The sequence below is a fragment of the Anomaloglossus baeobatrachus genome, chromosome 2 (assembly GCF_048569485.1).
Source record: "Anomaloglossus baeobatrachus isolate aAnoBae1 chromosome 2, aAnoBae1.hap1, whole genome shotgun sequence".
In the NCBI taxonomy this organism is placed as follows: Eukaryota; Metazoa; Chordata; class Amphibia; order Anura; family Aromobatidae; genus Anomaloglossus; species Anomaloglossus baeobatrachus.
The window spans coordinates 443,361,687-443,374,107 of record NC_134354.1 but is presented as its reverse complement, the minus strand read 5'-3'; positions in this window follow the sequence as shown (position 1 = coordinate 443,374,107).

Genomic DNA, 12,421 nt, shown 5'->3' with positions numbered 1-12,421 from the left:
GGGCTCTTGCATCCTTTACCAGTGCCAGATAGACCATGGGAGGTGGTAGGCATGGACTTTGTGGGTGATCTTCCATGTTCACAGGGACATAGATTTGTGTGGGTCATTACGGACCATTTCTCCCGGATGGTTCATCTCGTACCGTTATCGAGAATCCCATCTTCCAGGGTACTAGCCAAACTATTCCTCAAGCATGTCTTTAGGCTTCACGGGATGCCAGATCGTATCATTTGTGATAGAGGCCCGCAATTTACTTCCCGTTTCTGGCGAGATCTTTGTAGCCTTCTGCAAATTGAGTTGAATCTCTCTTCGGCATACCATCCGGAGACTAATGGTTTGGTTGAACGTACCAATCAATCTATGATTATATACCTTCGACACTTTGTTGCTGAGAACCACGATAACTGGTCCTCCCTCCTACCCTGGGCAGAATTTGCCCTTAACAATTCGCTGGCTGAGGCCACTGGGCAGACACCGTTCGTACTCAATAATGGGCAACACCCTAGGGTACCGGTACCGTTTCCCGCTGCTGCACCTCCTCCTCTTGTGGCCGACTGGGCAACTAATGCCAGAGAGGTTTGGGATCGGACTCAAGAGTCGATCCAAGCAGCTAAGGACCGTATGAAGACGGTGTCCGATCGGTTTCGTCGCCCGGCTCCTGTCTTTTCTCCAGGGGACTTTGTGTGGCTCTCTGCAAAACACGTGAGACTTAGAGTGAGCTCTGTCAAATTTGCTCCTCGCTTCCTGGGTCCTTATGAGGTTCTTCGACAGGTAAATCCTGTAGTCTATCAATTGAAGTTACCTGTCCATCTTAGGATTCATGACAAATTCCATGTCTCACTGCTAAAGCCGGCTATTTTACCTCACGCTCGTGAAGTGCACTCTCCTGCCTCTGATTCCTCTCGCTCTAGCTATGAGGTACGAGCCATAGTTGGTTCTAAGATGGTTAGAGGGCGCAGGTTCTTCTTGATAGATTGGGAGGGCTATGGCCCGGAACATCGCTCTTGGGAGCCTGAGGAGGCTGTCCATGCTCCCGACTTAGTTGCCGATTACCTGCGTCGCCGGGAGGGGGGCCCTTGAGGGGGAGGTACTGTTACGGTTGCTGCGAGCACTGGAGACTATGTCCAGATTTCTTGCTACTGCACATGTGCAAGCGCTGGAGACTAAGTCCAGATTTCTTGCTACTGCACATGTGCGAGCGCCGGAGACTAAGTCCAATCTTGGAGCCATTGCACATGTGCGGGTGACATCATCGCTGACACGAGGTCACATGTCTCTGACACCTTCTATGCCGATTGGTCGCTGGTCATGTGCTTGTGACGTCTTGCTCGGTGATAGGCCAGCATGACGTCACTCCTGTCGTTCTGGCAGCGGATTGGCTCTGGTGTCCTCCATCTTGGATGAGGCACAGAGTCTATATAAGACCCTGACACATGCCGCATGGTGCTCAGTCCTCTTGGTTCATGCATATGAGTAGACGCTCTGTGCGCGTTCCTCTAGGCATTCCTCTGTCTATGCTAGGTGAGCGCTACCGGCAGGGTAGCGTTCTTATACCTTACAGCTTCGGCTGCTGTCCGTATCCTTACCTCTTAGGGGAGCGGACATAGGCAGGTGCCTGAGGCACATGGTCTGGCTGGGCCTTGTGATTCTACTCGTAGGTGGACGTTGCCGCTAGGGTAACGTTCCTTATACTGCGTCTGGCAGTTGTTCGTATCCTCGCACACTAGGGGAGCGAACAGAGGTAGGAGCTTTGTGCGGCTTACGCTGCTGTTCGTCTCTTTTGCACCACTAGAAGAGCGGACCTAGGCAGGTGCCATATCTAGTGGTTCGTGTCCTCGCACACTAGTGGAGCGAACGCAGGTAGGAGCTTTGTGCGGCTTACGCTGCTGTTCGTCTCTTTTGCACCACTAGAAGAGCGGACCTAGGTAGGTGCCATTTCGCACACATTGCCTTTGTCTCTGTGATTATTAACAGAGATCATTCCACACACCCTCCAAGTAAGGGAGGAATTGCTTTACTTTCTTATTATATCCTTCTGTGAGTTAACAGAGGTATTGCACTCTGCCATAGTCTGCAGCAAAGTCTTTGCACGGTGGACCCTGACTGTCTGATACTCCTTTCGGTTATTATCAGACAGCCCCCCGTAACAGTTGCCCTCGACCATGTGAAGCTCACTCCTAGCCGAAGTGGGTATACTTATGCTCTGACCATTGTGGACCACTATTCAAGATTCATGGTGGTTGTCCCAGTCAAGGACCTGACCGGCCGTACCGCCGCTAGAGCATTCCAGGCCTATTTCTGTCGGCCGCACGGATACCCAGAGAGGGTGCTTACCGACCGGGGCCCGGCCTTTGAAGCGGAGGTATTCCAAGAATTCTGCCACTTGTACGGTTGCAAGAAAATTCGGACCACGCCTTACCATGCCCAAACCAATGGCATGTGTGAAAAGATGAACCACTTGGTCCTGGGCCTCCTCAAGACAATACCGCTGGAAGAGCAGAATCTGTGGCCGGAGAAGCTAACTGACCTGGTCGATATATACAACAACATCCCTTCCAGCTCCACGAAGTGCACACCGGCATCCTGATGAGGGCTCGGCCCGGTCGACTGCCAGTGGACCTAGAGATGGGCTTGGAGGCCCCAGAAGCACTCCCCTCGACTGCAGGATGGGACGCTCGGCAAAGAGCGCAGTATCAACAGGTCCAGGACTATGTGGAAAAGAACTTGTGTCGGAGTCGGAGGCAGTAGGACCAGTTCTTCAACAAGAAGGCGCCTGCAGGTCCCTTTCAGCCGGGGGATGTAGTCTTGAAGCGAAAGCGAAGGACCCATAAAGTGGACGATCAATGGGAGAAGACCCCGTATATAATACAGCCCACCGATTGGGAGGATGGGAAAGCCTACCAGATTAGCCGTGACCAGGGGAAGACTTTGGGCACGGTTTCCCGGGACCACCTGAAGAGGTGCCCACCGCCATTGAGGACGGCAACTGAAGCCCCGGCCACCGAACCGGCTGAGGAGAAGGAAAAAGGGTTAATCCACACCATGATGGGTGACTTCCCGGCCGATTGGCCTACACAGAACGGCGACGTGATTCTTCCAGTAATACTGTTCCCACAACCCGTGGAGGAAAAAGAGATGGAAGTGGCCATTAATGACCCAGCGCCCAGGGATGCTCCTGTACCCAGCTCCCCTATGCCTCTGCCTGCCCCACACGATAGCCGGGGGGAGGAATCAGCTGTGTCCTCTGCCTCACTGCCCACCACCACTGACATTGGGCCACGTAGGTCCACATGCCACAACCTAGGTCGCTTAGGTACAGGGAGACTAGGGGGAGGCTTAGGGGTGTGATCAGTTGAATTTATAAATGCGTAACCGAATGATAAGGAAAGTAATCAACCGAGTAATTAACTTGATTTGCAACCGTGAGTGAACCGGCCGTTGCCGGCAACTAGTCCCCGTTGGGACTTTCTGCACCGTTTGCGTAAGAAACTGCTTACGGACAAGCCCGAGAACTTGCAGGGCAACCACAAACTAGTGGCATGTAAATAAAAATGTTGGCTTATACCGTTACCGCCTCCGGAGAGGCTGATTTGGAGGATGGGCATGGAGGAAATGGATGGCCCAGGCCCGCCACTACCGTAACCGGTGGCGATCCTCCAGGGGTCAGGGGTCCCCCATGGACGTGGGTTCCCTGAAAGAGACCGTACCCGCTCGGGCAATTTGGTTCTGGACTGGGGCAAGGGGTGCTGCCCACTTCTTAGGGGCAGCATCAGGGCCAGGTTGTTTGGGCGGGGGGAGAGCGGAAGCCGTTTGTTTAATAAAATTGACTGCCGTTTAGTAACGTTAAAAGTACCGTGCCTCCCGTTATGGGAAGTTTATACAGTAATGCTTGTGTTTAATGTTTTTATATGTTTTTACTTCTTTACAGTTAACAAAAATAAAACCAGTGATGGACGGGCAGCCCGCAGACGGTCTGCGTTTAACAAAGGGGGAATGTGGTGCCCTGGACAAGCCAGGACGTCACAGGTACAGCAACAACACACCCCACACCCCGGTTAGGAACACCAGAGTCACACACAAATCCTTGTTGCCTCCCTCCAGGGGCTGATGTCCACACCAGGTGGGGTGGAGCCAGGCGGTTGGCCCCAGCCATCGAGGAGTTCACAGTCCTGGAGGCGGGAAAGGAAGGGAGAACAGAGGAGAACTGGAAGGGAAAGTGAAGTGGAAGGAGGGACGTGGTAGTGGAGGAGCACACTGACCGTGTCCGGGTACGTGGCCCGGGCACCTACAACAAGGTTGGCAGACAGTGGTGACCGTCTGCAGGCGAGGCCGATTGCTGCACAACCGTAAGGACCAGGGTTGGGCGGTACCAGACCGGGCAGCGAAGAGACGCCAGCACCATTCGGCAGGGCCTACGGACCCCGACCAGGCTTGGAGTCGCCGTTAAACCGGTCAAATCCGTCAGCGACGGGAACCTCCATGGTTTCCCAGCAGCAAAGACCCGACTGAAGGCAACCGCTCAACCGTGAAGGGAAATACAGCTACCGCCACAGCTAGAGTTCCCAGGGCCAGCGCCTGCGGGCAAAAGGGGCTCCTCTGGCAACTACACCGCTGGGGAGCGGGTCACCGGTGGGAATCCATCGGGGCCGAAAACACATCAAAGGTGCAGGGAGAGACAGTTACCGCCAACCTACCGGGAGTGACCACCGCAGCCGTCTGTGGGACCCGTCCATCCAGCTGTTTGTTTTACCAGAGACTCCGTGTACGTTACTGGCTGAGTGAGTACCACCGTGCCACCTGGCACTGCGCTGCTGCCCCCACGACCCTGCACCTCCCCAATTCCTGCCATCCACCCTCCAGTCGCTATCACCGGGCCCCGGGACCACCAAACCCCCCCCCACCCACGGAGGGGAGAGAAACACCTAAGCTGCTCCCTGTCATCTCTCCCGGGATCCCCGTCCAGAGCAGCGGTGGTGTCCCATTATCACCACAAACCTTGGGTGGCGTCACGGACTGACTTCCCAAACCCAGAAATCATCCCCTTTCACTCACGGGCGATTAGCGCCGCTCGAGTCCCCGGATCCGGCCCACCGCTCGAGCCACCGAGCGTGGTGAGCGCAGCGTCCCCTCCTCCGCCCGCGACAGTTGTAATCAGGATTATTGGTTAGGCGCCCTCTCAGATTTTTTGGCCCCCCCAGCTGAAACCCTGGCTACGCCTCTGATTAGGCACCTTCATGTAGTATACAGCCTCATATACTACAGTACAGATCCAGATAGCATTAGGCATCTTCATATAGTATACAGCCCAATATAGCACAGTACAGACCGAGATAGGATTAGGCACCCTCATGTAGTATACAGCCCTATATAGCACAGTGCAGACCCAGATAGCATTAGGCACCTTCATGTAGTATACAGCCCCTATATAGCACAGTACAGACCCAGATAGTATTAGGCACCTTCATGTAGTATACAGCCCCATATACCACAGTGCAGACCCAGATAGCATTAGGCAGCTTCATGTATTATACAGCCCCTTATAGCACAGTGCAGACCCAGATAGCATTAGGCACCTTCATGTTGCATACATGGTCATCTGGCCACAGTGACTAGTACATACTCACTTCTCATTTCCTCCAACTCCTCCGGGCTTCTCAGCGCGTCCACTGCTGTCGCTCTCTCTGATCTCACTGCAGGCGCTCTCCGCTGCAGTCCTGTCAGAGCGCCGACACTCCAGACACAGCGGGGAGAATGATGAGAGGGCGATCCTCGGTGGGGGGCAGGTTGGTGACCACACACATAGTAACACCCCAAGCCACATGTGGCTTGGGGTGTTACTATGTGTGTGGTCAAAATTTTACGCTACGCGCATGGCATGATTTATCCATTTTTCTGTTTTTCAAAATTTGGAGGTATGAGACCACTTATCCATAAACATTGTAGTGGTGGGGGAACTAAATAGAAAATTTTCCCAGGTCACTATTCAGCCAAAGGCTGGTCCTGAACCTTACCTTACACAGACAAATCAAGGGGGCTTTACATGCAACAACATCGCTAACGAGATGTCGTTGGGGTCACGGAATTTGTGACACACATCCGGCCTCGTTAGCGACGTCGTTGCGTGTAACACCTACGAACGAGTGTTAACGATCAGAATTACTTACCTCATCGTTGATCGTTGACACGTCGTTCATTTCCCAAATGTCGTTGCTGGTTCAGGACGTGTGACACCCCAGGAACGACGAACAACACCATACCTGCGTCCTCCGGCAACGAGGTGGGCGTGACTTTCACGCGGCTGCTCTCTGCCCCTCTGCTTCTATTGGACGCCTGCCATGTGACACCGCTGTGATGCCACGCGAACCGCCCCCTTAGAAAAGAGGCTGTTCGCCAGCCACAGCAACGTCGCTAGGAAGGTAAGTCCGTGTGGCGGGGCCTAGCGATATTGTGCGCCACGGGCAGCGATTTGCCCGTCCGCACTAACGACGGGGGCGGGTGCGATCGGCAGCGACATCGCTAGCGATGTCGCTGCGTGTATAGTGGCCTTAAGTGTATAGGACCGCATTTCAGATGCTACAGGAAACTTATGGATATGCTGTTCAGCTAGTTGTCAACAGAATTTTTTGTTAAAAGCTTACTACCTTTAAAGGTTTGGTTAGTTAATGTGAGTATACACTAAATAAAAACCTAGAGATTACATCGCAGAAGCTAGCACGAGAGGAACTATTGACGTGAACAGGCAGACACTCAAGTAGAGAAACATAGTGTGTCATGAGTCATTTGCTAATTTTATATTGGTGAGACTTGAAAGAGTGGAATAGTAATGTGCATACTCTTTATTTTTAGGTCTCATGATGCAGCGTTTTGAGCTGCGATTGTTTTATCTGTCCTACACCGATATTAATTCCCAGATTAGATTTAGGAAAGATGCCAATCACGTGATTAAAGCATTTCTTGGATTAGTAGAAAATGTTGCAATGTTCAGTAACAACAAACCTTTTACTATGTACCAATACAGAAATATATATACTGCACTATATTTAAAAGAACACTTTTGTGTTTGACTAGCTTTTTTCTGTAAAGTTTAAAATGTTTAATACACTGAAAAATAATATATATCATGCCAATAATTGCAAATGGAGCATTGTGTCATGCAGTGCATTTCCTGTAAGGCTCCATACTTAGCTGGTATCTTTAAGGAGAACCAGTAGTTCCCCCACATAGTCTTAAGAGTGTTAAGGCTGCTTTACAAGCTGCGATATCGGTAATGATATATCATTTGGGGTCACGTCGGTAGTGACGCACATCCGGCGCCGTTACCGATATCGCAGCGTGTAACAACAATGAGCGACGATCAACGAGCACAAAAACGTGAAATATCGTTGCTCATTGACATGTCGCTCCTTTCCTTAATATTGTTGCTGCTGCCAGTACGATGTTGTGCCTCGTTCCTGTGGCAGCACACATCGCTGTGTGTGACACCGCAGGAGCGACGAACATCTCCTTACCTGCCTCCACCGGCAATGCGGAAGGAAGGAGGTGGGCGGGATGTTACGTCCTGCTCATCTCCGCCCCTCCGCTTCTATTGGGTGGCCACTTAGTGATGCCGCTGTGACGCCACACGAACCGCCCCCTTAGAAAGGAGGCGGTTTGCCGGCCAGAGCGACGTCGCAGGTCAGGTAAGTGCGTGTGACGGGGACTAACGAGGTTGTGCGGTATGGGCAGCGATTTGCCTGTGTCGCACAACCGACGGGGGGGGTATGATCGCTTGCGATCTCGCTAGCGAGATCGCAGCATGTAATGTACCCTTTACACTCAGCCAGAAGGTTTCTGCTCTACACTGATGAAGTGGACATACCCTGAAACAGGCCATCTGAAGTTGAGTTTCTAACTAGATAATAATCCTTGGTCATGCTAAAAGGCTTGTTAGGTCAGAGTCACACTTGCGAGAAACTTGCGCGAGTCGCGTATCGCATCACCCGGCCCGGCCTGCCGCCCTCCTGACAGTAGCATCTCAGCTGCATAGATATACATATAGGCAACCCGCTCCTGACAGGAGAGTGTGCGGCCATGTCGGGTTATGCAATGCGAGACTCGTGCGAGTCTCTCGCAAGTGTGACTATGGCCTTAAAGAAAATTTGTCAGTAGGATCAATCCTCCTAGGCCATCTACATGGGTGTATATGTACTGCCCCGCGGGCTCAGCTGTGACCACCGAGCCGCTCGGATCCGTGCTCGCACTGCGGGTGGTGGCTCGAGTCTCTCACGGACCCGGGGGTCACGTCGCTCTGCAAGGGAGTTGGCGCTACACGCGGGGATTTGGGGTGTTTGGATTTGAGGTGATAGTTCGTGACGCCACCCATGGGTTGTGGTGATTGTAGACACCACCGCTGCGGTGAAGGTGTAGGGGCCCCCGGGAGCGGTGTAGTAGCGCAGCTAGGTGTTGACCCCTTCGTGGGTAGGGGGTGTTGGTCCCGGGGTCTGGTGGGCCGGGGCCCGGGTGCAGGGTGTAGTGTTGCGGTGCAGCGCGGCGCGGTGCCTGATGGCACTGGTGTACTCACTCTGACACAAGACACTAGAGTCACTGGTAAACCAAACGGAGTGATGAATGGGGCCCGCAGCCGGCTGTAGCGTTTCCCAGGTTAGGTTGGTAAAGTCTGCTTTTCTCCTGCACCTCTGTATGTGAATCTTGACTCCTGTGCCTAGGCACCAGTAGTTCGCTCCCCGACGTGTATCTGTCGTAGGAGCCCATTTGCCCGCAGACGTTGGCCCTTTGGATCTCTTGCCCTTGGCGGTGGCACTTATCTGGAATGGTTGGGCTGTTGCCTTCAATCGGGATTTAGGTGGGAATGAACCCCTGAGGTCCAGACCGCAATCAGTTAATTCGACTATGGTGGTGGCTTCTAGCCTAGTTCGGGGTCTGAGTACCCTGACTGGTGCTCCAGTATCCAGTTGGCTCCCCGGTTCGGTTCCGGCGGGCCATTACCCTGTCCTGGTCCCTTACGGTTCCACCGGTCGTCTTACCGGTCTCCTGCAGGCGGCCACTACCGGCTGCCTCCTTGTCAATGGTGACTGGGCTCCGACCCAGCCACTGGAGTAGTCTTTGGCAGGCCTGAACACAGGTCTGCTTCTGGACACAACCTCCCTCCTTCACTGTCAAAACCACTCTCTCAACTCACTTGAACTTGACTACTAGGTTCCCGCCTCCAGGCCTGTGAACTCCTCAGTGGGTGGAGCCAATTGCGTGGCTCCATCCCCCCTGGTGTGGACATCAAACCTGGAGGGTGGTGACAAGGCTTTTAGTTTGACTGCTGTTACCTAACTGGGAAGGGGGGTGTGTAGTGTTGTCTACCTGGGACGACCTGGATAGTCCAGGGCGTCACATATAGGTCATAGAAAGTTGATTAAAATGACAGAAAAGCATCTGCCATCCGATGTTATAGTTCTGAGAAATCAGCGGTTTTATTTCAGGGAGATGTGTTCAGCCCAAAGATCTTAACAGCTTATTGACATATTAAAAATATTAGGGATTTCTGTGAAATAAGACATTGGATCACAGATATCAAGGTATCATTTTATTCAACTTTCTGTCACCTATATGCACAAATAGACGATTTAGGAGGGCTGATCCTAATGACAGATTCCTTTTAATGAGTAAGACATTGACTTGTAGGGTATCTACGTCTCCTAGGTGGTATTAGCGAGGTATGTTGGAATACTTTTCTCATATATAGCATTGCCTGCAAGACTCTGTATTGAGCTGTTTTCCATAACAATAAAAATAGCAAGGTGCTGGAAACATTTGTACAAAAAAAGGAGTAGGACTAATAATTGAGAAATGCCTGGAAATGAGCCGTATGGATGCTGTGACGCAGCACTACAAGTCTCAGCATGATTAATAGTTGTGATACAGTTACATTGTAAAAAGAAATCAGCAACCACTAGGTTTAGGTATTGTGAACATAGGTATAAAAGAGATTTATGAACATAAAGTATGCTCCATATAGATGCAACATATGTTCATTAAATCAGTACCCAGAGCTTAAAAAAAATATAGCTGCTTTCCATCAAAAAGAGCAATGCACCTGTTCCTTGTTTGTGTTTGGTAATGTAGACCAGCATTATGGAAATCAATAGGCCTCAACCGAAATGCCATGCACAACTTGTGGACAGGTGTGATGCTGTATTTGGACAGTGGCAGCTATTTTTTTCTAATCCTATACATGCCCTTTCAAAACTATTCCACCCAACCTATGCTAAGCTTCAAGTAATTCTTTTAAAGAGCAACTAAATGTTTAGAAAATCTTTAATATCTTTTTTTTTTATTTTAATTGCCAGAAGGTCTCAGGACCCAGGACCACCTCTGATTGCTCTCAAAGACTCTACTTAGAGGTACCGCTAGCGATATATCGTCGGGGTCACGTCGTTAGTGACGCACATCCGGCGCCGTTAGCAACATCGCAGCGTGTAACACTAATGAGCGACCATCAACGATCGCAAAATCGTTCCAAAACAGTGATCGTTGACACGTTGTTCATTTCCTTAATGTCGCTGCTGCTGCAGGTACAATGTTGTTCGTCGTTCCTGCGGAAGCACACATCGCTTTATGTGACACCGCGAGAGCGAGGAACATCTCCTTACCTGCGTCCACCGGCAATGCGGAAGGAAGAAGGTGGGCGTGATGTTACGTCCCGCTCATCTCCGCCCCTCCGCTTCTATTGGCCGGCCGCTTAGTGATGCCGCAGTGTCGTCGCTATGACGCCGAATGCACCTCCCCCTTGCAGGAGGGATTGTTCGGCGGTCACAGCGATGTCGCTGACCAGGTATGTGCGTATGATGCTGCCGTAGCGATAATGTTCGCTACGGCAGCGAGCACCAAATGTCGCACGAGCGACGGAGCGGGAGCTATCGCGCACGACATCGCTAGCTATCGCTGGAGATGTCGCAGCGTGTGAAGCACCCTTTAGTGTGCAGCTTAGAAGAAAGACGTACACAGCTCTTCCCTGCATGCATGCAAAGCAGTGTACAGATTCAATAGCCAGCGTAGACTTTATATAGAATGCTCTATTAAATCCAGGCTGTATGTATGCGATTTTTTAAAATATTTATATAATTTGTAACAGTTTTAGTGTAATTTTCATGTAAGGTTGATTTGTATAGAGGATGTGATTGATTGGATACTGCTTTTTGTAGAATATTCTAGAAAAGTGGAGAGTTGCCTAGCACTTTCTGGAGTTAATATTAGAAGAGTTTTTGCCTGTGTAGCTTTGCCTGTGTAGGCCAAACCTACACGTGGCATCTTCTTTTTTCCTGTTTTATTTGAACCTGTGGACTTAAAAAAATTGAATTGAAATTGAATACGGTGTAAACCTAGCAGCCTGCAGACATAAAAATACATTGCAGAACAAGATAAATTTAAAAGATTGGCACAATATTTTGCACATTACATGATGCTTACATATAGAGATGAGTGGGTTGATCTGTGAAGGATTGAGTTTGAGACAAATTTCCTGAAATTCGTGGTTTATTATATCACAGGGGTGTCACGGGTGACAGACAATCCTGTGGTCTCCGGCTGTAGAAGCTCACTGAGCTTGAGTGCACAAGCTGCTCCTTGATATTCCACTCTTTCTTCTGTGGTGTGAATGGAGTTCTATGTATTTTCTCTTTTAGGGTTAACTCTTTCCCTTTTAGGACCCTGCAAATATCTTTATTTTTAAGCTGCTAATAATTATCCCCTCCCTGTTTCTTTACATACCTGCATTACCCCTTGGTTTGTGCTGGTGATCATTTTCTTTATGGCCCAGATTGCAAGCAGTCTCTTGGAAACACATTGTTGTTTGTTGCTGTTGTTCTCCCAAAGTCATCTTGGAGATAAGTTGTTTGTTTGCTTTTCTGTGTGTTCTTTAGGACTTAGTGGGGTTGACTAATGGTCATCCCGTCTGATCATTACCTAGGGCCAAGTTCAGTGTCAGCTAGGGTCTAGGTATGCTGGTCAGCGCATAGGTGCGGAACCTATCTAGGGTTGTCAGGGGAGACAGGGGCCAGCGGAAGGTTTTATCAGGGGTCACAATCTCCCCCTTCCATAGACACAGAGTTCTCCTCATTCCTCCCTTCCCTTTTTGCCGTTTGCTTGGTATTTCCCCATACTTGGCATCACACAGTAGAATTCGAACACTTTGAGATTTGATTTATAGTTCAGAAAGAGAAAAACCTTGTCTGGCACCATTTCCCACACTACTGAAACATCAGAGTGGGCTAAAAAAATTTGCATGGCTGTGTGTTGGATTCCCCATAATGCCTTGAAGCTATGACATCTTGAGGACTATCACACATCATATATATCATACCTCAGTAGTGGTCAGTATCTGGGCCATCACAGATCAGTTGTTCCCTGTGCAGAACAATTTGTGCGGCAGAGT